General features: G+C 45.1%; 3 long non-coding RNA genes across 4 annotated transcripts; 2 read left to right on the forward strand and 1 right to left on the reverse strand.

Moving 5' to 3' along the window:
- The first annotated feature begins 323 nt into the window (after positions 1–323).
- LOC116410316 lies at positions 324–4,242 on the forward strand. The gene is made up of 3 exons (XR_004222282.1): positions 324–511; positions 2,664–2,714; positions 3,721–4,242. It is a non-coding gene; the product is annotated as an uncharacterized LOC116410316 (long non-coding RNA).
- Positions 4,243–9,659: 5,417 nt separating this feature from the next.
- On the reverse strand, positions 9,660–16,514 carry LOC101733421. 2 transcript variants are annotated; one of them, XR_004222283.1, is made up of 6 exons: positions 16,378–16,514; positions 15,895–16,032; positions 11,975–12,050; positions 11,400–11,539; positions 11,185–11,306; positions 9,660–11,101 (listed from the first exon to the last, which is right to left on the reverse strand). It is a non-coding gene; the product is annotated as an uncharacterized LOC101733421 (long non-coding RNA). The 2 variants fall into 2 exon arrangements; XR_208482.4 differs by having other exon boundaries at positions 11,400–12,050.
- Positions 12,043–15,075, forward strand: LOC116410317. The gene is made up of 2 exons (XR_004222284.1): positions 12,043–13,335; positions 13,748–15,075. It is a non-coding gene; the product is annotated as an uncharacterized LOC116410317 (long non-coding RNA).
- Positions 16,515–26,052: the final 9,538 nt, after the last annotated feature.

Consider the following 26,052-nt stretch of genomic DNA (forward strand, 5'->3'; position numbering starts at 1 on the left):
TGTGTGTGCTGGGTTTACTTGGAAGGGTTGAACTTGACGGACTCTGGTCTTTTCCAACCCTATGTAACTATGTTTTAACTTAGGGAGAGCCCAAATAGCAACCTAATCCAACCCGCTTGGTACGCACTTGTCAATGAAGGAATGTCTCAATTTTGCAGCTGGGTATTATGGGATATCCGTATTGCATTGCTTGAAAACCTTAACATGAGGAGGCCCTTCCCAGGGACACCATTTTCCTTCCCCCCCCCTTACACTGTCAGAGGTGGAAGGAAACAAAAGAAATAAGAACTATTTGGCAACAAAGTACCTTCTTGATCCGCGGTTCATGGATTTTAAAGAAAAGAAGAGAAATCAAACCCAGTCCTTCCACTAACAATGTTTGCCTTCTTCTCTTACAACAGAGAGGGCATTGTGCCCAGGTCCTTATTTATGTAGCTTGGATGACTGACGCTGTGTAGTTCCCCCCTACCCTGTGTGGCTTCAAGTGACTGGCTCTATGGGAAAGCTACAGGTTTGTTAGGGAACTCTTATATACTACTGAGATTCGAACAACTGCACCCTGCAAAACTAAAATGTTGTCTTTAATGCTACTCTACCATTCTTGGCTTCATTTGGGGTACACATTGCCCTCATATTATAAAAGAGGGGTACAAAGGGGAAGTGGGGGAGTAATACCATTGCCTTATGGATAGATTTTTTCCATAGTACTTTCCGTTGATATGAATATTATCATACGCTGTAGTTTCATCCCAAGCCTAGAGTAGCTCTGTTTGAGGTAGTCAGAACTGACCTGACATATGGGCCTCTTGACGGTCTATACTTCCCTCTAGTGGACAGAGAGATGAACAGCAGAGAGTCAACAAGGTTTAATCAAAGTGGACATAAAACTTCCATAGTCTTGCTGCTCAACCCAAATGTAGCCAGACTAAAATTCCCAGCATTCCTCAGCATATTATCAAGGGTTAAAATTATGATGGGAGTTGTAGTCAAGTAACCATAGAGACAGATGTCCTTAAAGAGCCGGTGACACAATTGATGATAAAAACTGACTCTAGTGTGCTGTGTCAATGTGGTAGGGATATTATATTGTAAGCTTCAGTGGGGCAGGGGCTGATGGGAATGATGTATAATCTAATAAGAAACTGATGCAAAAGCATCTTTCAGTGAGCAGCCTAATGACATGCAAGGTAGGGGCGGGGATGGACGACAGGGCGCCATTGTGTCTCCCCCCACCTACCTCTCTTGAATCCTGTGCTGAGCAAGACAATCAGTCCTAGATCCGAGGCCTGTGGGCATTTGAGGATGGCGACAGGGCCAGGCTGGGTCACAGGAAAAACCCAGTGGGCCCTAATCCTGCGGGGGCCCTGGGCTGATCTGGTGGCCCCTACATAGTGTCAGTCTCCCTTCAGCCTGCAAGTGGTGCACAAAGGGCCAAGCCACCGGAGGGCCCCTAGATTTCAGATCTTCAGTATTGGGTGGGCGGGGCTTGCTGTGGCCGCAGAATGTAAGAAGCAGGGCAGAGCAAGAGAGGGTGAGCTCCTACCTAGATCAAATGGATTGCATTACCAGAGGGCCAAAGGTGACAGTACATCAGGCTTTTTTATTAATCATCCAAATACATTCCCCTCAAGTTCTTCTGCCACTTTGTGGCAATTTTCCATGTGAGGTTAACTAATGTTATTCTCACTACACAAAGCAGGCATCAATACCTATGGCAGGATTGTATTTACAGTGTTTTGACTGTAATCAAAAGAGTTTGCTGGAGGGCACCCTAAAAGGGGCTGTTGGAAGTGGATCTGGCATTAATGTGTCTGTAAGTGCAGTGGTTAGGGGACCAAGAATGGCAACAAACTAGAACTGACAATTCCAGTGGTGTCCCACCCCAGCATATTATAATTTGTAAACCCATTCATGCCCTGCTGTGGATTCCTGCTCTCAGTCACATCTAATATATATTATTTACTGTTTGATAAGAAGGGTCGTTTGGGAGAGTATACTGTTATAGGGAGAAAGATGTAGGTAGGAGAACAAGAGAGCTCAGCAATAAACATGTTTGGGTGTAAAGAGCAGAAGAGTACGGCTGATGAAACAGATGCAGAGAGAAAGAGGCAAAAAGGAAAGGAAAGAGGGACAGAAAGGAAAGTGCAGGATGAGAAGGGGACAAAAATGTTGAAAAAGAAGATAAAAAAAAAATCTGGGGGGGGGAAGACAGATATGCTGAAAAGAAAAGCATGTATGAAAGAGAAAAGGTAGAAGAGCACTGGGGAAGGAAGGTGGCAGTGGAAATATGTAAAGTAGGATATACAGTAGATGGAGAGGTGTTCCATACAGATGTGGGTATAGGCTTATACTTGGGTGCATTTAGTACGTATAAATGGGTACAGTTTCTCTACATTACAAAACAAGTTTGGCCTCAGCAGGATGGAAAACACAAGCTGAGACCATATTGATAATATTTCTTATGCATTTTTGCACATAGAGCACTGCAGGCTGCACTGGTAACTCTCATTCCTTATCATCTGGGAAAAGTGAGAGGAAGCTGATGTTATTGGGCAAATGTGCAATATGGAATCTTGTGTATTGCTTGTAGCAGTGCTTGCAGCTGTTTAGTAGAGCCTGGCCTTTACCCGTCCTGTAACTTTGTATGTGCCTTTCTGTTTCAGGCTTTAACAACATCTTGGCATCCTGTTATTTGCCATGGAATAGCACTGCAGGTAGGGGGCTGTCTGTGTAATGAGGCTTTTCAGCAAACCTTGATTCTGTGCCCTCCAGCTGTTCAAGGTAAAGTCATCCCTTAGCTGTCACCTAAGGGCCCCAAACCCCACAGTCCCACACTGAACCCCAGTATTCCATCAACACATTGTTGTTAAAGGAGAAGGAAAGTGAAATTTACTGGGGGTGCCAGTTTGTTAGGCACCCCCCCAAAAATCTCATTCTTTGTATACCAATCCAGCACTCCTCTTCTGTAAAAAATGCCCTGGCCTGGGGTACTTTCTATCTCAGTGCCACACCAACATTGTGTTTAATCTCTTAATTTCCCTTGTGCTGCAAATGCACAGTATTTTCCTATGTTTGTCTTGCTTCCGTCCCGGGCCAACTTTACTATATGGCATCCCTGGGAACCTGGCAAATTTAAACAAAATGGTGGGGTAAGTGATTGTCCCCCAGATCTCTCCCTGACTGGCCTATCAGGCTTCTCTTTTGAGATGTGTTTCTTTCTGTGGAGCCTTTAAAGACCAAAACCACCAGTGCTGAAATTAATGCAAATACAAATACTCTATAATAATACTGTATTTTAAGTCATACTTGACTTCACAGTGTTCTGCCATTTTTTCAGGTGTCTGATTAAATAAACTTTTTTTATTTTGACCTTTTATATATATATATATATATATATATATTTCTGTATGATTATAATGTCACAGCTTTTTTTCTAAAAAAAACTTAGATATGCAGATATGCACTGAGTAGGATAAACCATCAAAACTCATTGGGGGGGGTTCTCATAGGTAGTGCAAGTGAAGATATTTAAATTGAAGATGTAATAAAGGTGGAGGCGTAATTTAAACACCACCTAATTCTGCTAAAAGCATTAGCAATTGGTCAGGTTGTGCCAGTATTTATTTCTTTCCCATAGTACCCATCTCTGCATATGAATAGAACCTCTTGCTGTTCCCTGGATATGGAATGTAAAAGACCTTTTCCCCTGTTGTTTGGCAGGTGCAGCGTTTTGAATCTGCTCATCGGGAAAGGAATGGAGACTGCACACGGGGCAGCAGCTTATATACAACCCACGCTTTCTAATCACCCTTCCACATGGCAGCCTGACCCACAATGCCCTACATGCACATCTGGAAGGAGGCTCACCCATTGGAGGACAGCCAGCTACACTCTTGTACCCACCATCCGCATCACTGAGCAGCACTGCGCCCGTAGCCCACCTTCTTGCCTCTCTGTGCCCTCAAGGCCTATTCCTCAGCACCCAACCTGCAGGCTTTCATCCTAGTGGCATCAGTCACCAATTTATTGTGGCCATCGGTCCCTATCTCTTACCTTCCCCAACTCTCAGTCAGACTCAGTTCAAACCAGTGTTCCTATCCCATTCGTACATCACAGCAGCTCTGCTTACATGGGATTTCCAATGAGCCCTACAAAACCCAACCAGTATCTGTACCTGTGAGAATCCAAGAATGGTTGTAGGAAGATCAAAGATTCAGACCTATTTCAAAGAAAAATTCCTTTTTTTAATTGAAAAAATAAGAATATTTATTGAATCGCGGAGACTTGGGTGGCATTTAAACAATCTCCAGCTGTAAAAAAGAAATTGGAATAATAAATGCAAGACATGTTTACATTCGGGAAGCCAATCAGTGTACAGGTTCAGAGCAGCAAATGCACACAACTTGTTTGGGCTCATTTACAAACAGCAGGCAAATTTGCACATTGGCAGTAACCTGTAGAAACCAATCAGCGATTGCCTTTTATTCAGCCAGGGGCAGGTCCAACAGTAAAAAAAAAATCTGATTGGTCGCCATGGGTTACTGCCCAAGGGCAGAGTTGCCTAGTGTTTTTAAATGAGCCCCTAAGTGTCAGCAGCATCTTAGTAAGTCATTTGTATTCTCTAAAGTGCAGTTTACAGAGGTGTGTTATCAATTTGTTAGGCATCCCAAGTGAATATAATCTATAACTTTCAATCCTCTAAAAAACTCTCTGGGTACTTTTTATAGGCCAGTGCCACCACCTTTACTGAATTTTCCAATGATTCATTGCAGCAATCCAGGACCAGGAAAGGTAGTGTATATACAAAAGACATTTTACTATAGTATGCATGTCCCAGCCCCAGACCAATGCAAGGACCCCTCCTGCCCGTTGCGCATCCCCCAAACTTGCACAGATGTAGTTGGCAGGCAGTGAAGGCAGTGCCTGCGCCAAGAGAAGTGGTAGTATCCAATATGAATGAGGCTTCTAGACTTTGCCGCAAAAAATGAAGATGATTATTGCCATAGCTGTATAAGGGACTCCCCTGGCCATTGGTCGGTAATGCCCATACACGGGCCGATTAGCAGCCGAAACGGTCTAAGGGACCAATATCGGCACCTAGACTCGGCCCGTGTATGGGGACCTTTATGTTTTGCATATGGACCAACCAGTTGTATTGATTCCATGAAAGATTAAAGGAAAACTATACCCCCAAACAATGTAGGTCTCTATAAAAATATATTGCATAAACAAGTTCATATGTAAACCCTGCTTCATCTAAATAAACGGAATATGTGGTAATATGTGCTACTGGGTAATCCTAAATAGAAGAATTAAGGGCCGCCTCCTGGGATCAAAGGATTCACAGTGCACACAAACAAGCCAAGGCACACATACATGCTAGGCCCCATCAGCCATCAGTTCTGTCTTTTGCTCCCACACTACTTCCTGTTACAGTCAGAGCTGCATTATTTCTGGTCATGTGATCTCTGAGGGAACACACAGTCCATCACCAAAAAGTAGATCAAAGGAAAAGATGTAAAAGGGCAATATTTACTGATATATATGTATATATAGTGGGTGCTGTGAGGTTTAGGAAGTTGTTTAACATCTAATAAACTCAGGAAATGCTGGAGGGCTGGAGTTGGAAATTATACATTAAAAATACATAGAAGGCTGCAAAGAATGTGGGCATTTGTAGTTGAACACCATCCGAAGGGTAAAGGAAGTGCCCTGTGCGGCTCCCAGGCAGAAGCAATAAACCTGTAACCTGTGCAGGATTCAGGGCCACTTCTCTGGTTTATCCCCCTGCCCCTGGGGGAGAGTAAGGAAGGGATTCAGGCAGGAGAGGGAATCACTTTGGTGCATGGAATATAGAGTTTCCCCTTTACTGTCTCCTGCTGCCATATTGCTTTTTTACCTGTATATCAACAAGTTTAAAATGTCTGCAGTCTCTTCCTTCCTATAAATGCCCCCACCTCAATTTAATTTAATTTCCCCTAGAAATTCCCCTGCAGCCCAGTACTTTATTAATAACAGGTAGAACAGCGCTATTGCAACTTCTGTCCAGAGAGGGCTCCCTTTGCTGTGTCTGCCATCACTTGGCGGAGGCAGGAAGTGCTCTCCCATTGGCTGTGTGTAGCTTTCTCCCATTAGCTAAAGGAACAGGAAGTATTGCCAGTGATGGTTGGAGAAGCTCTCCCATTGGCTAAACTTAGATGACTCCCCCATTGGCTAAACTTAGATGACTCTCCCATTGGCTGCAGGATGCTTTCCCCACTGGCTAAATTTGCAGAATGATTTCTCCCACAGAAAGTCAGCAGAAATCCCACCATGCTGAGCTGTGTGAGACAGAGATGGGTGGGTGCCTGTTGGCTGTTACTGCGTGTGTCTGGGGTCATATTTGTAAAGTCAATCTGTTTAATTTACACCAAAAAAAGTATAAAATTGGTATAAAATTGACTTTATATTATTAAAGCTGCAGCATGTTTATTAGCCCTTTGGCATTTTTTGCATCTATTAAAGCTCTGATGTGCCTATGTATAAACCTGCAGATACAGAGTTACCCCAGCATTTACTCCAAATTTTGCATCTCTTTGTAATTGGTGGGGGAAAAAGCCTTCCTGTCTGTGTTATCTTTCCTCCCTATTAATGACAGTGACATAGAGGGTAACTGTTGACACTGGGTATCGCCTGGCGTATTAGCTTTGGTTTTGCACATATTCTTTCATTTTAATAAACATATAACATGATTAATCAAGAGTTGGGGTTGGTGGGAGAAATGGGAAATGGAGCCTACAAACCTCTCAGTATAGATACACAGAAGTATAAAATAACATTTGGTATCCACATTCCTCTGCTATATTGATATTTCCATTTCTCTCTGTATTTAAAAGTGTCTGGTTTATAGGATTTTAAGCTACAAGTGTCAAAGCTGCTATTTCACAGCCACCAACTGTCACTGTGACACTGCCATAAGCCTGATGTGTGACAGTGATATTGTGATGCCCTTAAGTTTAACTGTTTTAACTGTCATTTGGTTGCTAGAGTGTCCGTTAATTAACGGTTTTTCTCACTTTCATTTCTGGGATCAGAGGTAAGTGGAGCGTGCCACACGCTGGGGGAGACATTTTAGGAAAATAATGACATAAATGCAGAAAATCGCTATTTAATTGCATCACTAGGTAGCGCCTGGGATATTAGCCTTGGGTTTGCATATATTGTATCATTTTCATAGATATAAAACATGATTTTGGGAGAGTTGGGGAAGGAGCAGGGGAGCAGGGAGACTATAAAGTAACATTTGGATTTCAGATTCCTGTTTTAATGTTAATATTCACATAGTTCTGTATTTGCTTGTGATTTTTTTTAATAATGTGCAGTTTTGGAAATTATTATGGTCACAGTATGAAATCTCATAGTTTCCCATCCAGTAACAGTCACTCTGACAGTGTTTGGGATGACAATTGGCCACTTGGTGTTCAGGTTTCAGCTCCAATGCTCTTAATATTCATATTTCTCTCTCTGTATCTCACTTTGTACATACAACTTTCTTCATTAAAAGCTTTTAAGGAAAAAGCTGCCATTTTCCAGCCACTAATGGTCCCCCTGATGCTTCTTGAGGCTGTTGACAGGTGCTTGTTCCAACTCCCAGCATCCCCTATTAGACCTTCAGTCTGTAGTCCTCTAACTGTCACTGACCTACAAGTCCCACCATCCCTTTTAGACCTGCAGCCTGGCCCTTGCCATCTGGTTGCTAGGGTCCCTTTCATCTTAGCAGCATTTCTATGTAGGGTGATCTTGCAGCCAATCCCAATTGTAATATTGGCTGAAACCAATAAAGGTATATTTATCTTTACTATAGAGGTGAGTGGAGCATACAGACACTCATACAGGGGATACATTAACGTGCTCCATCATTCCCAAACCAACTACTGTTCTCTTTCATGAAATCCAAAACAAGTACCTGTAATCCTCTCCCTTCCTTTATATGGGATCCCCTCTGCTCTGAGAGCTGCCATTATTGCTATTTCCCTTCTGTGCAGATTGATAACCCCCCCTACCCATGTACTGGTACATCCTGTTAAACAGTCAGAATCTCACTATCCTATGCTAGTAATGATGTCATCACCTGGACTGGTGCAAGTGATGGGGGGGTGATGATGGCTAGTAACATCTGAGAGCTTTATGTTATGTAGCCATGATCTCCCACAGGGGAGCTCCACCAATCACTGCTGGCATATGCTGGTACCCAAAGGTGCATGCTGGGGGTTGCTAATAAGAAATGCCTTCCCTGCTTCAACTGTGTCCATTCTCATGGGAAACCCCAAAAGCTACAGTAATGCAAAGCTGGGGAAATTTAAATGGACACATGATCTGACCCCTATAACAGACTGTTAGATTTAGATGGGACAGATCAGCATGTCCCCTCTCTATCCAGCATCAGTTTATAGGCACAGCTATTAGTTTCCTAGGAATTCTGCTCTGCCTGGAGCTTTGCCCATAGTTATTTAGCACAGAACTACAGCTCCCAGCATGCCCTGATAGCCTTTGCAGCTGCCTTCTGAACTAAGAAACACAAGCAGGGGGTCAGTACAACATGGCATAGATGTTTAAGTGGTTACTGGGCTGCATTCCTTACCCCTGGGTGCTATGTATACTGCCAGACATGACAGGAGTGGGTTAAATTGGATTCTGGGAATTGTAGTACAGGTATGGGACCCATTATCTGGAAACCCATTATCCAGAAAGTCCAGAATTACGGAAATACCATCTCCCATAGACTCCATTATAAGCGAATAATTTAGATTTTTGAAAATGATTTCCTTTTTCTCTGTAATAATAAAACAGTACCTGTACTTGATCCCAACTAAGATATAATTACCCCTTATTGGGGGCAGAACAGCCCTATTGGGTTTATTTAATGGTTAAATGATTCCCTTTTCTCTGTAATAATAAAACAGTACCTGTACTTGATCCCAACTAAGATATAATTACCCCTTATTGGGGGCAGAACAGCCCTATTGGGTTTATTTAATGGTTAAATGATTCCCTTTTCTCTGTAATAATAAAACAGAACCTTGTACTTGATCCCAACTAAGATATATTAAATCCTTATTAGAGGCAAAACAATACCATTGGGTTTATTCAATATTTAAATGATTTTTAGCAGACTTAAGGTATGGAGATCCAAATTACAGAAATATCCCTTATCCAGAAAACATCAGGTACCGCGCATTCTGGATAACAGGTCCCATCCTTGTATAATAGGTCAGGTGCCTATGTCAGTTTTTTTCTGACCTAAGGGATAAAATACTCCCAGCATTATCCATAGTCCCCCCAACATGTGGCCCCCAAGCTGTTGCTGAACTACAACATCCCCATCAGCTCTCCCACCATTGGGCCTTGGTTATATGGAGGTGATATCATTGTGCTGTGAGGATGATTTTTTCATCAGCAGGGACCGGGCATTATGTTCTAATAGAAGGAAGGTGCCAAATACGGGGAAATGCTGCAACCTGTTCACCCTAATTTATACGGGAACTTCACCTTTAATGCCGTTATTGCTGCAAAAGCCGCAGCATGATTTTTCATTACCTGAGATAACGTCACATTACACAGAAATCAGATTCAGAAATTTGAATGAAAATATCACAGAGAATAAATATCAGTTTTGGGTTTTTGATTTTTTTTTTATTAAAAGGGTGGATTGGTCAGGGGGGAATACTGTGAATATAATGCAGTGTATCCTGATCTGTATAGCAGAGAGGGCCGGACCATGGAACTTAAAATCTCTTCTTCATTTCTGTTTCCACATAAAGTGAAATTCTGTGCGAGAAAGCGATTTCCAGGCGTCTTCAAGGCGATTTTCTTGCGATAATCAGCGACTTTGTGATTTTTTCAGCTTCTCTTTGGAAAAACCATCTTCCATTGACATCAGCTGATATTTTTCTTTTTTCTAAACCCAACTGCTCTTTTAAGAGCAAAACCACTAGGGCGCAATGCCATTCTGCGCCCCCCGGAGGAAGGTAAGGCTCCTGCTATGGATTTCATTTGACTCAAGGGTTTTGGTGTAAAGTATAAAATGTTAACCCATTCAGTGACACACAGAGCAGTGTTCTGCCCATATGGGGCTCTTTAATGAGCCTGAATAAATATCTGGTTCTATATGGGGCCAATTTATCCCAGAATCAGACACTTTATCAGACAGTTCCTTCATTCCTTCCTCCATTTTGCCATTTTGTTACTCAGCAAGTGTTGGGCCTAATAATGTCCCTTTAAAGTAACAGAATCTTTTACTTTTCCCTCAGCGGCCGGCTGAATCCGGATGCCTCTCCGAAATGTATAAGGTGAGTAGAAAGCCCCTGTAGGGGCTGCTAGACTTGAGCATAGAATTTGGGTGTTGGTTTGGTGATGCCCCCCCAGTTTTATGAACCTCACACCTTCCAATTGCCTCTGTCTTTCATGTGTTTCTCATGCCCCTCCTTCCCAAAAGTCTCCTTCCGGTCTACCCAAAATTGTAGTTAATACATATTTTTTACCTCGTGGAATATTATGTTATCAATAAAATCCCCTGTTAATTCTATTTATCTATTTTTCCCAGCCTCCTGATGGTCGGCTGACCAAGGAGACGCAAATCGGAGAGGGCGGCACTGGAGCCGTGTTCATGGTAAGGGACCAACCAAATTCCTAGAGAGCAGGGGTAGCTGAAAGCAAGTTGAAAGTGCTACCACTATCCCTGCTATGCACATTTTCCATTTCTTAATAACTCAATATTTCTGTCATTTTGTTCCCTATATGAGTCTTTATATTTCCAGCTAATACTGAATGTCAGTTACACCTTTCTGTGTGTGTTACAGGGCCATCACCATCGCAGAGGTAAGGTAGCCGTCAAGATGGCCAACATCACTCGGGTAAGGTTTCTTTATAGTTCCTTTCTCCATATCATCCCTATTGTGTGGCTGCCTATGTGAGCTAAAGGGTTTCTATTTTTCCTCTCCAGGATGAGGAGTCAGTCTGCCGAGAGGTAAACTTTCTCCTGAAGTTCAGCAGGCACAGGAACATCGCCTCTTACTATGGAGCTTATCACCACCCTGCTCCAAACGAGGAGTCATCGGAGTATCTGGAAGTAAGAAATTGTTTGTTGCATCACATTCATCCCTTATGTGCCAAAGAGACCTCCATTGGAGGCGATAAAATACATACACGGCCTGAAATCATTCCTTCCTATTGCAGCTTGTCCTTGAGTACTGCAGCGGCGGCTCCCTGTACGACCTGATCGACAGCACCGAAGGCCAATCCCTGAAGGAGACCTGGATTGGCTATGTCTGCAGGGAGGTATTGAAGGTAAACTTGGATTAACCCCATGTGTCTTTGTTGGGAATATTTAGCCAAATGTCTGTTATATTCTTATAACCTACATCTCAATCTCCACAGGCTCTCCACCACGTTCACCACCACCGGGCCGTTCACAGGGACATCAAGAGCCCCAACGTGATGCTCACCAAGAAGGGGAACATCAAACTCAGTGAGTAAAACTTATAGTTTATAGGGGGGGAAGCTGTAAAAATAAAGTACAGAGGGTATCATAATACAGGGTTTTCACCCTTAAAAGTGAATTTTCCATTTATATGTTTAATCTGTCATTTCAGTCGATTTCGGACTCTGCTGGGACCTGGACCCACAGACAGGGAAGTGCAACCAGGCTGATGGGACTGCGCACTGGATGGCGCCCGAGGCCTTTAGGAGGAGGGACAGGGAACCGGAATTCGACACCAAAGTATGTTGTAGGAGCAGTAGGAGGACCCAATGGCATTTATGTGTCTGCACAAATGGGTGCTCTATTCAGTAAAGGCCAATTCAGTTACATGATTGTTAAACATGGGGCCATTTCTTCTATCAGTACTAGTACGAGTTCTAATTGGTTCTGTGTTTTCCATTCATTGTATGCAAGCACTGACGATAGAACCCACCCAGTAATAAGTAACTGACTCACCCGCTAACCCAACTCTCTCCTTCTAATGCTCTTTGGTGTCTTCTTTTCCAGTGTGACATCTGGTCCCTGGGAATCACTGCCATCGAAATGGCCGAGGGAAAAACACGTAAGTGAATCACAACAATTGTGGGTCTCTGTACATTGTAACCAAGGAATTAGCTTCATGTTTGAAGGGACTCATATATATATATGTTTTTAACTTTTAGCATACGCCGATCAGAAGCAAGTGTCGGACCTGATCATTGCTAACGACTCTCCGAGGCTCAAATCAAGGACCTGGTGAGTCCTTCCCAGCTCATGTCACTGTGCGATGCTGATACTGCAACTCTATGTGTCTCTCTCACTTCTCCATAAATATGTGAAAACTAAGCAGATGACAGCCAGATAGCAAGATAGATAGATAACTTACATTTGGCACTTGGCACACATGCCTCCAAATCTATTAACTATATATCCATTAACTTAAACTTAATATGTATATTCTGGGCTGTAGCTAGAAGTTACTAGGTAATACCTCCCTGGAAATAATGATCTGGTTTTCACCTATATAGTGTACAACAGAAACCCCACGGGGTTCTCTATATATCTTATATCTATACTCCTGGGACCCCCGTCCCTCCAAACCTTGGGTACCAACTGGCTACATAGCTCATAGCTGAACTGAATTAAACAAGGTTCATAAAAGAAATCAATACCCTGTATTTATAGATAAACACCATTTATCAAAGTCATTCCATTTAGTGTTGAAGATTTTTCAGCTCATGTCTCTCACCTTGGCACTTTTTTTAGGTCTCAACATTTTGTATCCTTTTTGGAGTCCTGTCTCCAGAAGGATCCTTCCCAGAGATGGAGTGCGGAAGAGCTACTGCAGCACCCATTCATTGCTGAACTGCCCCCTACAAAGACCATCAGGGCTGAAATTGAGGAGCACCTTCGGGCTGTGCAGAACCGGCCGGCCAAGAGAGGTGAGGGAATCCGTTATATGTATAAAAATGGGGTCTGTAGCTGTTCAGTTTTGTTTTTTTTCCTTACTGTGATTTTATTTATCTATACAGGATTGAGAGTAGTTCGCTGGGCCAGGAAACAGCTACGGCGGGCCAGGGAACATCTAGGGCAAGCCAGGGAACATCTACTGCCTCGCTGGGCCATGGAATATCTAGGGCAAGCCAGGAAACATCTACGCGGGGCCATGGAACATCTACAGCGAGCCTGTGACTTCTGCGCAACTGAAACATCGCCAGAACAGCAGGTGGCTCAGCAAATGGCCCTGGAGGGTTTTGCCTGAGTGGCCAATAACATCAAGTGCCCAGGATGAATCTCCTGAATAACATCCAAGGAGAAAGGAACATCTGCAGAGAAAGGTACCATGTCTTTTAAATAACCCTATTTTTCAACCCCCCAGGAAATGTAATCGCTATGTTTTTCCCTGGACCAGTGCGCTTTTTAAGAAAAAAATGAACCAGCCCTAGGGAATAGTGCAGCACCTCCCTGCCATGTTACTTACCTTTCCCAGGGGTACCTGCAGGCTTACACTCACACAGGCACAATGGAATTGCCCTAGGGATGCCTGGGAAGGCAAATGAAGATGGTGGTAATGCGCCACTTTATGCCATGGCATTTTTTTATAACATGAGCACCAGACTGGGGAAATAACTCCCTAAGATATTGCCCCCCCCCCCCCAGTGAATAAGGCTTTATCTTTAAATACCATGCTTTTGTATAAGAATTTATAATGATATATTAGTTACTGATTTTTATTCGTTTCCCAAACAGAACCAGTGGCAACTACAGCTCCACCAGAACCATCTCCTTTCAAGCTGCCGTGGATCAACCAATGGTGACTTCAAGATCCCAGCAACTCCACCAGTAGCGTCTTTGCCTCCCTCTAAAGCTCTGGGAATATTACATCCTTTTAAGACCACCACATCGCCACCAGTGGTGTCTTTCTTTGAGATTACACAGCTCCACAGCAGTCTCACTTTCCAGCAATTTCCACCAGTGGCACCTCACTTTCCAACTGTATAGTTTCCATCCTCTTCCTCAGACTACCACACCTCTAGCATCTGCAGCTCCATCAACACGATCCTTTGCAGCTAGAACAGGTCCAACAATAGTGTCTCCTTTTTAAATTACTGCAACTCCACCAGCAGTCCTTGCATTCAACATCTGTATTTTAATCTACCAACAGTGGTGCCCAACATCAGAGCACCTCACCTCAATCAGCAGCATTCAAACAATCATAGCTTCACCTTAGTTTCCAATGGCCATAGCTTCACCCAAGGTCTCTTCATTCAACTTTAGCTTTCTCTTATCTTCAGATACTCCACCCCCAATATTTCCTCCTCTTCAAAACATCTTTTTATACTTAGCCCCTCATATTTCCTGCGGTGCCTCTTCTTCAAATCATCTTCAACAATATCTTTAAATTGACATTTTAGCTTCAAAACACCTTACAGCTCCCACCAAAACTGATGTCCCTTAAAATGGTTGTCTCTTCAACTCCCCACAACTTCCTCAGAGGCGCTTCCCTATTATAATTTATTTAACCCCACTGCTAACTTGCACCCACCGGTAACTCCTCCTTATTTTATCTTCTCATCTTCTAACCCCTCTATGCACTGGCTTTTCAAATCACCCCCATACACACACAGCACCACACACCTTCTGTGCTTCTCTTAGACACAAATTTCTTTACTTGAATCCTCATCTCTCATTTTTGGACAGTTTCTTCTGTCTAAATCATCTTCTTTTCTTCAGTTCCCCACCACCACACATCAAACTCCCCATCAAACAGCCAATCACATCTTCTCTCTAATCCCCTCACATACACACTGACATAAACCCTTAGTACAAGTTGATCCAGGGACTTGTCCGATTGCCCTTTTGGGAGTCAGGAAGGAATTTTTTCCCCTCTGAGGCAAATTGGCTCTGGCTTCAGATGGTGGTTTTTCGCCTTCCTCTGGACCAACTAGCAAATAGGCATCTTTCTTTTAGACTTAAACTTAAAAACATGAGTCCTTTCCAACCTAAATTAACAGGAATTAATCCAAAATATATCAAAATAATATCTATTTTATAAATAAATATTTTAATACATATTCTATTGGTGTTCTTGCCTTTTTATTGTCCCATAGTATTGTCAGTGAGCATTAGAGACAATGGACACCTGTAGTGCAAGGGAAAAGGGTAAGTGAAAAGAGAAGGTAAAGTCAAGGGGCAGGGGTGGGAGAAATGGGTGAAAAATGATGCTAATAATAAAGAAATAAAAGCAGGGAATAAGACATAAGTGATCCCAGTGCTACTGATCTTGATTGAGGCAGGGATTTTGTTCAATGTCCTTGTATAAAACATATCATTGGGGTTAGTAGATTGTGAGACTGGGCTTAGGAAGTACAGAATTATTAATATGTCACTGCCCTTAGTACGTTAGTGACAAATGAGCATCCTGAAAGCTGCGTAGGGGAAAGAAGATGCAGGCACTCCATCTCCTCCCCCACAATTCCCAAGTCTGCAGCTTACTGACTGCAGGATGGCCCCACTAAGCAAGTAAGTGCAGCACTGCAGGGCCCCCCTTGAGCTGACAGACCCGGTGGGCCCCAGGCATCCCGGCCGGCACTGGATAGGCAAATACAGCATGCAAAGTGCAAAAAATAGCTAATTGCATGCATGCCGTGTTTGGCTTTGCAAATGAGGCCTAAGGTGTCCCTGAACACTGGTTTTTATTGGATATTTGGTCTGTTGTTGAAAAAGTTGGACTGAGCTATAGTTATAGGGTAATATTTTAGGCAATGTATTTCGTTAGCTTTAGAAAGATTTCCTAACAATTTCTGAACAATGTTAATACTTTGGGGTACAATTTGGGTATCAATGATTTACTATGCAGTGGTGGCAGGCATGTGTATGCGCAAGCTGGGACTTACCTATACTTTGCTCTTCTGTAGTTGGGGATTTCCGGCCTATGGCACTGGTTCCAGGGGATGATGGATGGAGAGTGTCAACTTGTATCTCATATCATTCATCAATAATTCCTGTACCATCTGCTCCAGATGCCCAATGCGCTGCCAGATAAACAAGCCCATTTAATAAGGGTACAGGCACAACCAAGGATAACCAAGGGTAGCTGGCTAAATCCCCAGGGGAGAGGGAACTTTTGCATCATCCCCACTGTATACTTTAACATTCTTCCAATATTAGCTGGACAATTTTAGAGGCATGCAGTCACACAATCATATTGGGGGGCCCCCTTGCTCCACCCCCATAGTATTGCCACCGCTCTGTAGGCCTTTGGGGATTCAAAGGGCCAATGCAATGCGAATGGTTTACTTGTTCAGATTAAGTGAACCCTGTGCCTGTACCTATAACAGGGACATAACAGCAGGGTCTGATGGAAATACTGAGCTTACGTGTTGTCTCCACCAGCATTCAGCATGGCAAGTCCTACACCAACCTTGCGCTACACACACTGATGTCTTTCTATAAGATATATAGATTAGACCCACAACACAACCCAACAACCCGTATCTATACCTTAGTGACCGGCACCCAACCTGTAACCGCTTACCCTAAGCCCGACTCACACCGCTTACCTACTTATCCCCATGCAAACTCCAACCTACTCCCACAGTAAGCGTCACGCTGAACGGAAGTGACATCTCATAAACCAGAAGTACCATCAAACGTCAGTCATCTTTACATCGTGACAAGTAGATTTTAATTTGTCATCCCCTAAATGGCCTCCCTGCTGCAGGGGGTCCGGTATCCGTGGGTTACCCGCATGGTGGGAACATCAAGTAGATTCCGGCCGCTTTGTGGCTATCCTGTGGGTACCTGACCTGATGCAGGACTCTACTATACCTGCACCAGAAATCCTACCCGCAAAGGTACCCGACTCCCTGCAGACTGTGGGGGTATTCATGTGATATTAAATAGATTCAAGGAAAAGGTCGGCCACAGCTTTATTAACTGATATTAAACTGATAAACGTCTTTGCCCCATTATAACCAAAATAGTATATGCCCATATGCCAGCCACGGGTGGGCATGTAAAGTACCATCTCTTACAACATACCCAAAAGGGCAAGGACTTAATTAAAAAAATACCTTCCCACAGCTGTGGCAAAGTATCCAGAAACAAATAATATAAAAACAAGATGACTGTGCAAGAAACAAGTGCTGTTCTGAGAACTAATGCATTTTTTTTTTTTTTTTTTAGATTTTATGATATTAGCACTGTTTATGCTGTTAGTATTATAGATGTGTAACTGGCGTAATCAGCAAAGGCTTCATTTACTGACACTTTGTTACGCCTGCCCTCACTGTGCTCTACAAAATGCGCTGACTTTTTTATGCAGATATACTTATGGGCAGATATACCCTTGGGCAGATATAACGTTGGGCAGATATAACGTTGGGCAGATATATGGGCAAATATAACTTTGGGCAGAGATATGGGCAGATATACCCTTGGGCAGATATAACTTTGGGCAGATATACCCATGGGCAGATATACCCATGGGCAGATATAACTTTGGGCAGATATAACTTTGGGCAGATATACCCTTGGGCAGATATAACTTTGTGCAGGTATACCCTTGGGCAGATATACCCTTGGGCAGATATAACTTTGGGCAGATATATGGGCAGATATACCCTTGGGCAGATATATGGGCAGATATACCCTTGGGCAGATATAACTTTGGGCAGATATACCCTTGGGCAGATACACCCTTGGGCAGATATAACTTTGGGCAGATATAACTTTGGGCAGATATACTTTGGGCAGATATATGGGCAGATATACCCTTGGCCCAAGTGCTCTGAGATTTTTCAAAACTTAATGCGCCTGCAGGGGGCATATATTAATGACCCCTTTGTTTTGTTCCCCTGGCTTCTCCTTGTTCTACTGGTCACCCATTAATCTAATAATGGATCTATTATTTCCTTAATCATCCCCTTAACCCAACGATTAACATGTTTTCCAGCCCACTGAGTAATTCTCCAAGCTTCCCTCCATCCTGGAAAAATGCACCACTTGGCAGCTGAACCATTCATATTCACTCAGGCTAATTGTTTTCTACTTAACTGTTTGGCTTCCTTCCTGGCCGGCCATGACTCTCTCCCCGGAGCACATTAATGGCCCTTATTAGCGGATACACAGGGCCAGGGCCAGCGCTAGGTGTATAACCTGAAATACCCAGAGGCTGCAAAAAGAGTGTGAGAATCACGGGGGGACCAGAAGACAGCTTGGTCAGGGTCATACTCCCACAATCCTTTGCATTATTTCTGCCAATGGTGTTATATTACTGCTCATGTGGCACCCAGTACTTCTCTATACACCCATTCCAGTATAGGAGAAGCTATATACAACATTTACACTTCTGAGAATTTTCTTTATAAGCATGCTATTAGCGGGGCATTTAGTAACTGCACCACAGTTGTACTTGGCCACAGTCAGTAAAGGGATATGTTATAGAATTGTCAATTCTAAGCAATTGGTCTTCATTATTTATTATTTAAAGTCTTTTTAATTATTTGCCTTCTTATTCTGTGTTTTTCAAATAGGGGTCACTGACCCCAGCAGTCGTATCCTTTGTATAAGAGAGCAAAAATGAGGATTGAGTCTGGGTTGACAGGGCCCACCAGGTTTTTCCCTGGTGTCCCGCTGGCCCTGTCCAACCCATGTCTGGCAAAGGATTCTGGGATTGCCGCAGGAGGTTTGAAAGGACACTATAATAGTAAGGGGGCCCAGTAAGTGTAGGGGCCCAAACCAGGGCAAATGCCCACCCCCCTGGTATATTCTATAGCTGGCACTCATCTGGATGGGGTAACTTTTAGAGTTATCCAGCGGGTTTTCTTATCACAAAGGGATTTCTCTGAAGTCCCAGTGCAGTCGCTGGGTACCTAGAATTGTGCTTCCCATTCCATGGGATCAGTCAGAATGATGGATGGCTCTGGCACATTCAGTGGTGGGAACAAACCATTATTCAGCGTGCCCAGCTGCACTCCCCTGGAGCTCAGCATCTGCCAGGCGACTCCACAAGACACAAGAAGCCTCATTACCTTGGAAGGGATTCATGTGCCTCCCGCTATACGAGCTGCACAGCCTCAAAGCCAGAAATAAGAGATTTGCCTTTACTTCAGGAATCTTCTAGGTAGAGAAATGAAAATGATTTATTATATGCTGTACTCCTGTGGCCAACTGAGCACTAGGGACTGCTGGGTAAATGGCACAGATACCACTCGTACATTCAGAGCCTTCAGCTGGCTATTTACAGAGAGATCCTCTCATCTGAACATGGGCACCAAGTGTGCAGATATTTCACCAATTTGACAACCTTGATGCAAAATCAGACTGATCTGATGGGTTTGTCCCCCGGCCAACACAGATGCCAACCTGGATCCAAAGTAATCTGGGGCCATCTTGGCCACGCCTGGTGGTCGGAGGACATCGAGTGACGATTATAGAATCGTTGCAATCGAGCGGGTACATTAGGTTTTGGGTGTAACAGCAGGAAAGGGACCCGTTATTGTGGGAGTCCAGGGGGAAGGGCTTAAATCAGGGAGACTTCCAACAAATGTCTACTCTCATTCAACTCCCCCCCTGCACTCCCACCCCCCTCCTTGCCCAGTCACCTGCTGTCAGCAATTTGCACCCAAGTCTTTATCTACCTCACCATTGAAATGTCACCCAAGCAGTCTGACCATGGGCTGGGGGTGGAGCGGGTGTGCCCAGATCTGAAGGGGCCTATGCAGACCCATTGACAGAGGGACCACAAAACCCTCCGGATGTGGCCCAAAGGGCTTTTCTAACCTGCCCTGAGTAATATCTGGTCAATCCCTACAAAGATTTCTATTGGGTTGCTGTCATTTAAAGCCCCACACAGGGACTGAAACCTATGAGAGTAGGCATGAAAGGTTTTATTAAACACTGATGATATTGGACTACAACTCTCAGCATGCTTTAACGTAAATCATATCTTGTTTAAATACTGTGAGTTGAAGTACAGCAACATTTTGTCCATATAATGTTTCCATATAACTCGCCTACAGTAGTTATCATGCTTTTATCTAACATAGGGCAATTCAATTTACACTGCACTCACATATCAGAAGGGCAGACACTGAGCTGTTTAGGGGCTTGGTGGTCGAAAAATGCATTTTTTGCATCACCTATAGAATGAATTTGAAACAATGTCGCCACCTGCTGGACATTTCAGCCAACTGGCTACACTTGGGGGAAAATAAGTTTGTCTGTATCTCTTGCAAAGGAGTAAGGTGATTTAGTAATCATATTCCATATTTCCACAAGGTGGCGCTCTGTACTTGCTTATATAATCTGCTTAACTGACGTTAAATGCAGAGAGGACTAGCCTTCTACTGACACATTTAATGGATCTCAAAATCAGCGCCGGATTTGTAGTGGGGACGCCCCGAGGCCACCCCCATTTGGCGCCCCCTATCTCCCCCCGCCGCGCCAATACGCATGCGTGAACCCCCCTTCCCCCGCCCGCCGAGCGCGCATGCGCAAGCGCCAAAGTTGAATCTCCCATACGGAGCAGTGGGGAGAGTTCCCCACTGCTCCGTATGGGAGCAAAATGTTAAACTTTGCCTGCGGCGGGGCGGCATGCCGCCCCTATGCTTGTGCCGCCCTAGCCCCGGGCCTTTGTGGCCTCGTCACAAATCCGGGCCTGCTCATAATTCATTATAATGTGGGTCCTGTCAATATAACTGTGGCTTCAACTACTATATATGTAGGGAGGATAGTAGACTGGGATGAATTAAGTTAGGTACAGGACAGAATAGGCAATAACATCAGATAGTATGGCACTATGCCTGGGGCACCATATCATTCCGCCCACAATTAACTGAAAGTTTCTCTGCATTAAAAATCAATTAACCATATTATATATGGGACAGCACAGCCAATACAATAACATGGACTAATCGACTTAGCAGTAATTCCATGTACATTAATTTGGCAAATGAAAAAGTTCTACCACATTTTATAAAAAAACAATTCATTTCTAAATGTAGAAGCTACTATACTGGGTCCTGCAGCTCTCTAGGCCTCACTTTACATAGAGAATTCTACTTTACCTATAGCACTTTAGGGATTTTAGGGGTATGTTTAATTTATTTCTAGAATGAGCCAATGACAATGATCCTTTCTGTGAAGTAAAAATAAAGATATTTTGTGGTTTTTAGGTTAACTTTTGGTCCTGGCGTTTAATCTGCTGCATGGTTGCTAGGCTCTCATTGGCCAGAGCAACACATGAGAAGAAAATCTAAATGGGAGAATGTCTCAACAGAAAGACTAACAGGGGCATGTAATAAAGGTTGCAAAGTTTGCCCAGGCCTAGTAACTCACTCAGATGCCAGTAAATGCAGCCTGCTTATTGGTTGCTAAGGGTTGCTAGACCAGCAGCAAAGTTTACACATTTTATTACCCCCCAAAACTCTATTCTGTACAGGCCCCTTTTATTTACCCTGTAAGCATTACCCTTAGCACTGCAGATGCAAGAGAGAAGCTGTTTATTGAGGTTAAATACACAGAAATGTATACACGAATTCCCATCAGTTCACACAACAACGGCTGATGCCATCACAGCTTCCCTTAATGTACACTGGGGAGTTCATTTAGAAGGAGCCTGTTACCTGGAGTACATGTAGCATACAAATCGGCTCTTGTGCATGCTTGGCTTGTTGCTTGTCTGTAGAGATTTCAGGTTGGTTTACAGCAATGCAGTAAAGGTAGAGCTAGGGGCTTCTAAGGTTTTTGCTGCTGTGGGTGCAGATTTACAGGAAAAAATAAAATCAGTTGTTTGTGTTGTGATAATGCTCAGTACCCGCTGTATGTGCCAGGGATACAGGGATGATGCTCAGTACCCGCTGTATGTGCCAGGGATACAGGGATAATGCTCAGTACCCGCTGAATGTGCCGGGGATACAGGGATAATGCTCAGTACCCGCTGTATGTGCCAGGGATACGGGGATAATGCTCAGTACCCGCTGTATGTGCCAGGGATACAGGGATAATGCTCAGTACCCGCTGTATGTGCCGGGGATACAGGGATAATGCTCTGTACCCGCTGTATGTGCCGGGGATACAGGGATAATGCTCAGTACCCGCTGTATGTGCCAGGGATACGGGGATAATGCTCAGTACCCGCTGTATGTGCCAGGGATACAGGGATAATGCTCAGTACCCGATGTATGTGCCAGGGATACGGGGATAATGCTCAGTACCCGATGTATGTGCCGGGGATACAGGGATAATGCTCAGTACCCGCTGTATGTGCTGGGGATACAGGGATAATTCTCAGTACCCGCTGTATGTGCCGGGGATACAGGGATAATGCTCAGTACCCGCTGTATGTGCTGGGGATACAGGGATAATTCTCAGTACCCGCTGTATGTGCCAGGGATACTGCTCAGTACCCGCTGTATGTGCTGGGGATACGGGGATGATGCTCAGTACCCACTGTATGTGCCGGGGATAATTCTCAGTACCCGCTGTATGTGCCAGGGATACTGCTCAGTACCCGCTGTATGTGCCGGGGATACGGGGATGATGCTCAGTACCCGCTGTATGTGCCAGGGATATGGGGATGATGCTCATTACCCGCTGTATGTGCCAGGGATACGGGGATAATTCTCAGTACCCACTGTATGTGCCAGGGATAATGCTCAGTACCCGCTGTATGTGCCAGGGATACGGGGAAAATGCTCAGTACCCGCTGTATGTGCTGGGGATACAGGGATAATTCTCAGTACCCGCTGTATGTGCCAGGGATACTGCTCAGTACCCGCTGTATGTGCCGGGGATACGGGGATGATGCTCAGTACCCACTGTATGTGCCGGGGATAATTCTCAGTACCCGCTGTATGTGCCAGGGATACTGCTCAGTACCCGCTGTATGTGCCGGGGATACGGGGATGATGCTCAGTACCCGCTGTATGTGCCGGGGATAATTCTCAGTACCCGCTGTATGTGCCAGGGATACTGCTCAGTACCCACTGTATGTTCCAGGGATACGGGGATAATGCTCAGTACCCGCTGTATGTGCCAGGGATACGGGGATGATGCTCAGTACCCGCTGTATGTGCCAGGGATACGGGGATAATTCTCAGTACCCGCTGTATGTGCCAGGGATAATGCTCAGTACCCGCTGTATGTGCCAGGGATACGGGGAAAATGCTCAGTACCCGCTGTATGTGCCGGGGATACGGGGGATAATGCTCACTACCCGCTGTATGTGCCGGGGATACGGGGATGATGATCAGTACCCACTGTATGTGCGGGGGATACGGGGATAATTCTCGGTACCCGCTGTATGTGCCGGGGATACGGGGATAATCCTCAGTACCCGCTGTATGTGCCGGGGATACGGGGATAATGCTCAGTACCCGCTGTATGTGCCGGGGATACGGGGAAAATTCTCAGTACCCGCTGTATGTGCCGGGGATACGGGGATGATGCTCAGTACCCGCTGTATGTGCCGGGGATACGGGGATAATGCTCAGTACCCGCTGTATGTGCCGGGGATACGGGGATGATGCTCAGTACCCGCTGTATGTGCCGGGGATAATTCTCAGTACCCGCTGTATGTGCCAGGGATACTGCTCAGTACCCGCTGTATGTGCCGGGGATACGGGGATGATGCTCAGTACCCACTGTATGTGCCGGGGATAATTCTCAGTACCCGCTGTATGTGCCAGGGATACTGCTCAGTACCCACTGTATGTGCCGGGGATACGGGGATGATGCTCAGTACCCGCTGTATGTGCCGGGGATAATTCTCAGTACCCGCTGTATGTGCCAGGGATACTGCTCAGTACCCGCTGTATGTGCCGGGGATACGGGGATGATGCTCAGTACCCACTGTATGTGCCGGGGATAATTCTCAGTACCCGCTGTATGTGCCAGGGATACTGCTCAGTACCCGCTGTATGTGCCGGGGATACGGGGATGATGCTCAGTACCCGCTGTATGTGCCGGGGATAATTCTCAGTACCCGCTGTATGTGCCAGGGATAATAAACTTGGCTGTAGCAAGCAATGCCAGGCAGCAGCTGCAAGGGCAAACAAGGTTTTGAGCTGTATTAAAAGGGGTATAGATTCACGGGAGGAGGGGGTTATTCTTCCCCTTTACAGAGCACTGGTAAGGCCCCATCTAGAATATGCTGTTCAGTTTTGGTCTCCAGTGCTCAAACGGGACATTACTGAGTTAGAGAGGGTCCAGAGAAGGGCAACTAAGCTGGTAAAGGGTATGGGAAGTCTCAGTTATGAAGAAAGACTGACCAAGTTGGGTCTGTTTACACTGGAGAAGAGGCGCTTAAGAGGTGACATGATAACTATGTATAAATATATAAGGGGATCATATAATAACCTTTCTAATGTTTTATTTACCAGTAGGTCCTTCCAACGGACACGAGGGCACCCACTCCGTTTAGAAGAAGGGAGGTTCCATTTAAATATTCGGAAAGGATTTTTTACAGTGAGAGCTGTGAGTTGTGGAATTCCCTCCCCGAATCAGTCGTGCTGGCTGATACATTATATAGCTTTAAGAAGGGGCTGGATGGATTCTTAGCAAGTGAGGGAATACACGGTTATGGGAGATAGCTCTTAGTACAAGTTGATCCAGGGACTGGTCCGATTGCCATCTTGGAGTCAGGAAGGAATTTTTTCCCCTCTGAGGCAAATTAGAGAGGTTTCAGATGGGGTTTTTTGCCTTCCTCTGGATCAACTAGTAGTTAGGCAGGTTAGATATAGGCATTATGGTTGAACTTGATGGACGTATGTCTTTTTTCAACCCAACTTACTATGTTACTATGTTACTATGATACTGCTCAGTACCCGCTGTATGTGCCGGGGATACGGGGATGATGCTCAGTACCCACTGTATGTGCCGGGGATAATTCTCAGTACCCGCTGTATGTGCCAGGGATACTGCTCAGTAACCCACTGTATGTGCCGGGGATACGGGGATGATGCTCAGTACCCGCTGTATGTGCCGGGGATACAGGGATAATTCTCAGTACCCGCTGTATGTGCCGGGCATAATTCTCAGTACCCCGCTGTATGTGCCAGGGATACTGCTCAGTACCCGCTGTATGTGCCAGGGATACTGCTCAGTACCCGCTGTATGTGCCAGGGATACTGCTCAGTACCCGCTGTATGTGCCAGGGATACTGCTCAGTACCCGCTGTATGTGCCAGGGATACGGGGATGATGCTCAGTACCCGCTGTATGTGCCAGGGATACTGCTCAGTACCCGCTGTATGTGCCAGGGATACTGCTCAGTACCCGCTGTATGTGCCAGGGATACGGGGATAATTCTCAGTACCCGCTGTATGTGCCAGGGATACTGCTCAGTACCCGCTGTATGTGCCAGGGATACAGGGATAATTCTCAGTACCCGCTGTATGTGCCAGGGATACTGCTCAGTACCCGCTGTATGTGCCAGGGATACTGCTCAGTACCCGCTGTATGTGCCAGGGATACGGGGATAATTCTCAGTACCCGCTGTATGTGCCAGGGATACTGCTCAGTACCCGCTGTATGTGCCAGGGATACTGCTCAGTACCCGCTGTATGTGCCAGGGATACGGGGATAATTCTCAGTACCCGCTGTATGTGCCAGGGATACTGCTCAGTACCCGCTGTATGTGCCAGGGATACTGCTCAGTACCCGCTGTATGTGCCAGGGATACGGGGATGATGCTCAGTACCCGCTGTATGTGCCAGGGATACTGCTCAGTACCCGCTGTATGTGCCAGGGATACTGCTCAGTACCCGCTGTATGTGCCAGGGATACGGGGATAATTCTCAGTACCCGCTGTATGTGCCAGGATACTGCTCAGTACCCGCTGTATGTGCCAGGGATACTGCTCAGTACCCGCTGTATGTGCCAGGGATACTGCTCAGTACCCGCTGTTATGTGCCAGGGATACGGGGATAATTCTCAGTACCCGCTGTATGTGCCAGGGATACTGCTCAGTACCCGCTTGTATGTGCCAGGGATAACGGGGATAATTCTCAGTACCCGCTGTATGTGCCCAGGGATACTGCTCAGTACCCG

Source organism: Xenopus tropicalis, chromosome 4 (assembly GCF_000004195.4).
Source record: "Xenopus tropicalis strain Nigerian chromosome 4, UCB_Xtro_10.0, whole genome shotgun sequence".
Classification (NCBI taxonomy): Eukaryota; Metazoa; Chordata; class Amphibia; order Anura; family Pipidae; genus Xenopus; species Xenopus tropicalis.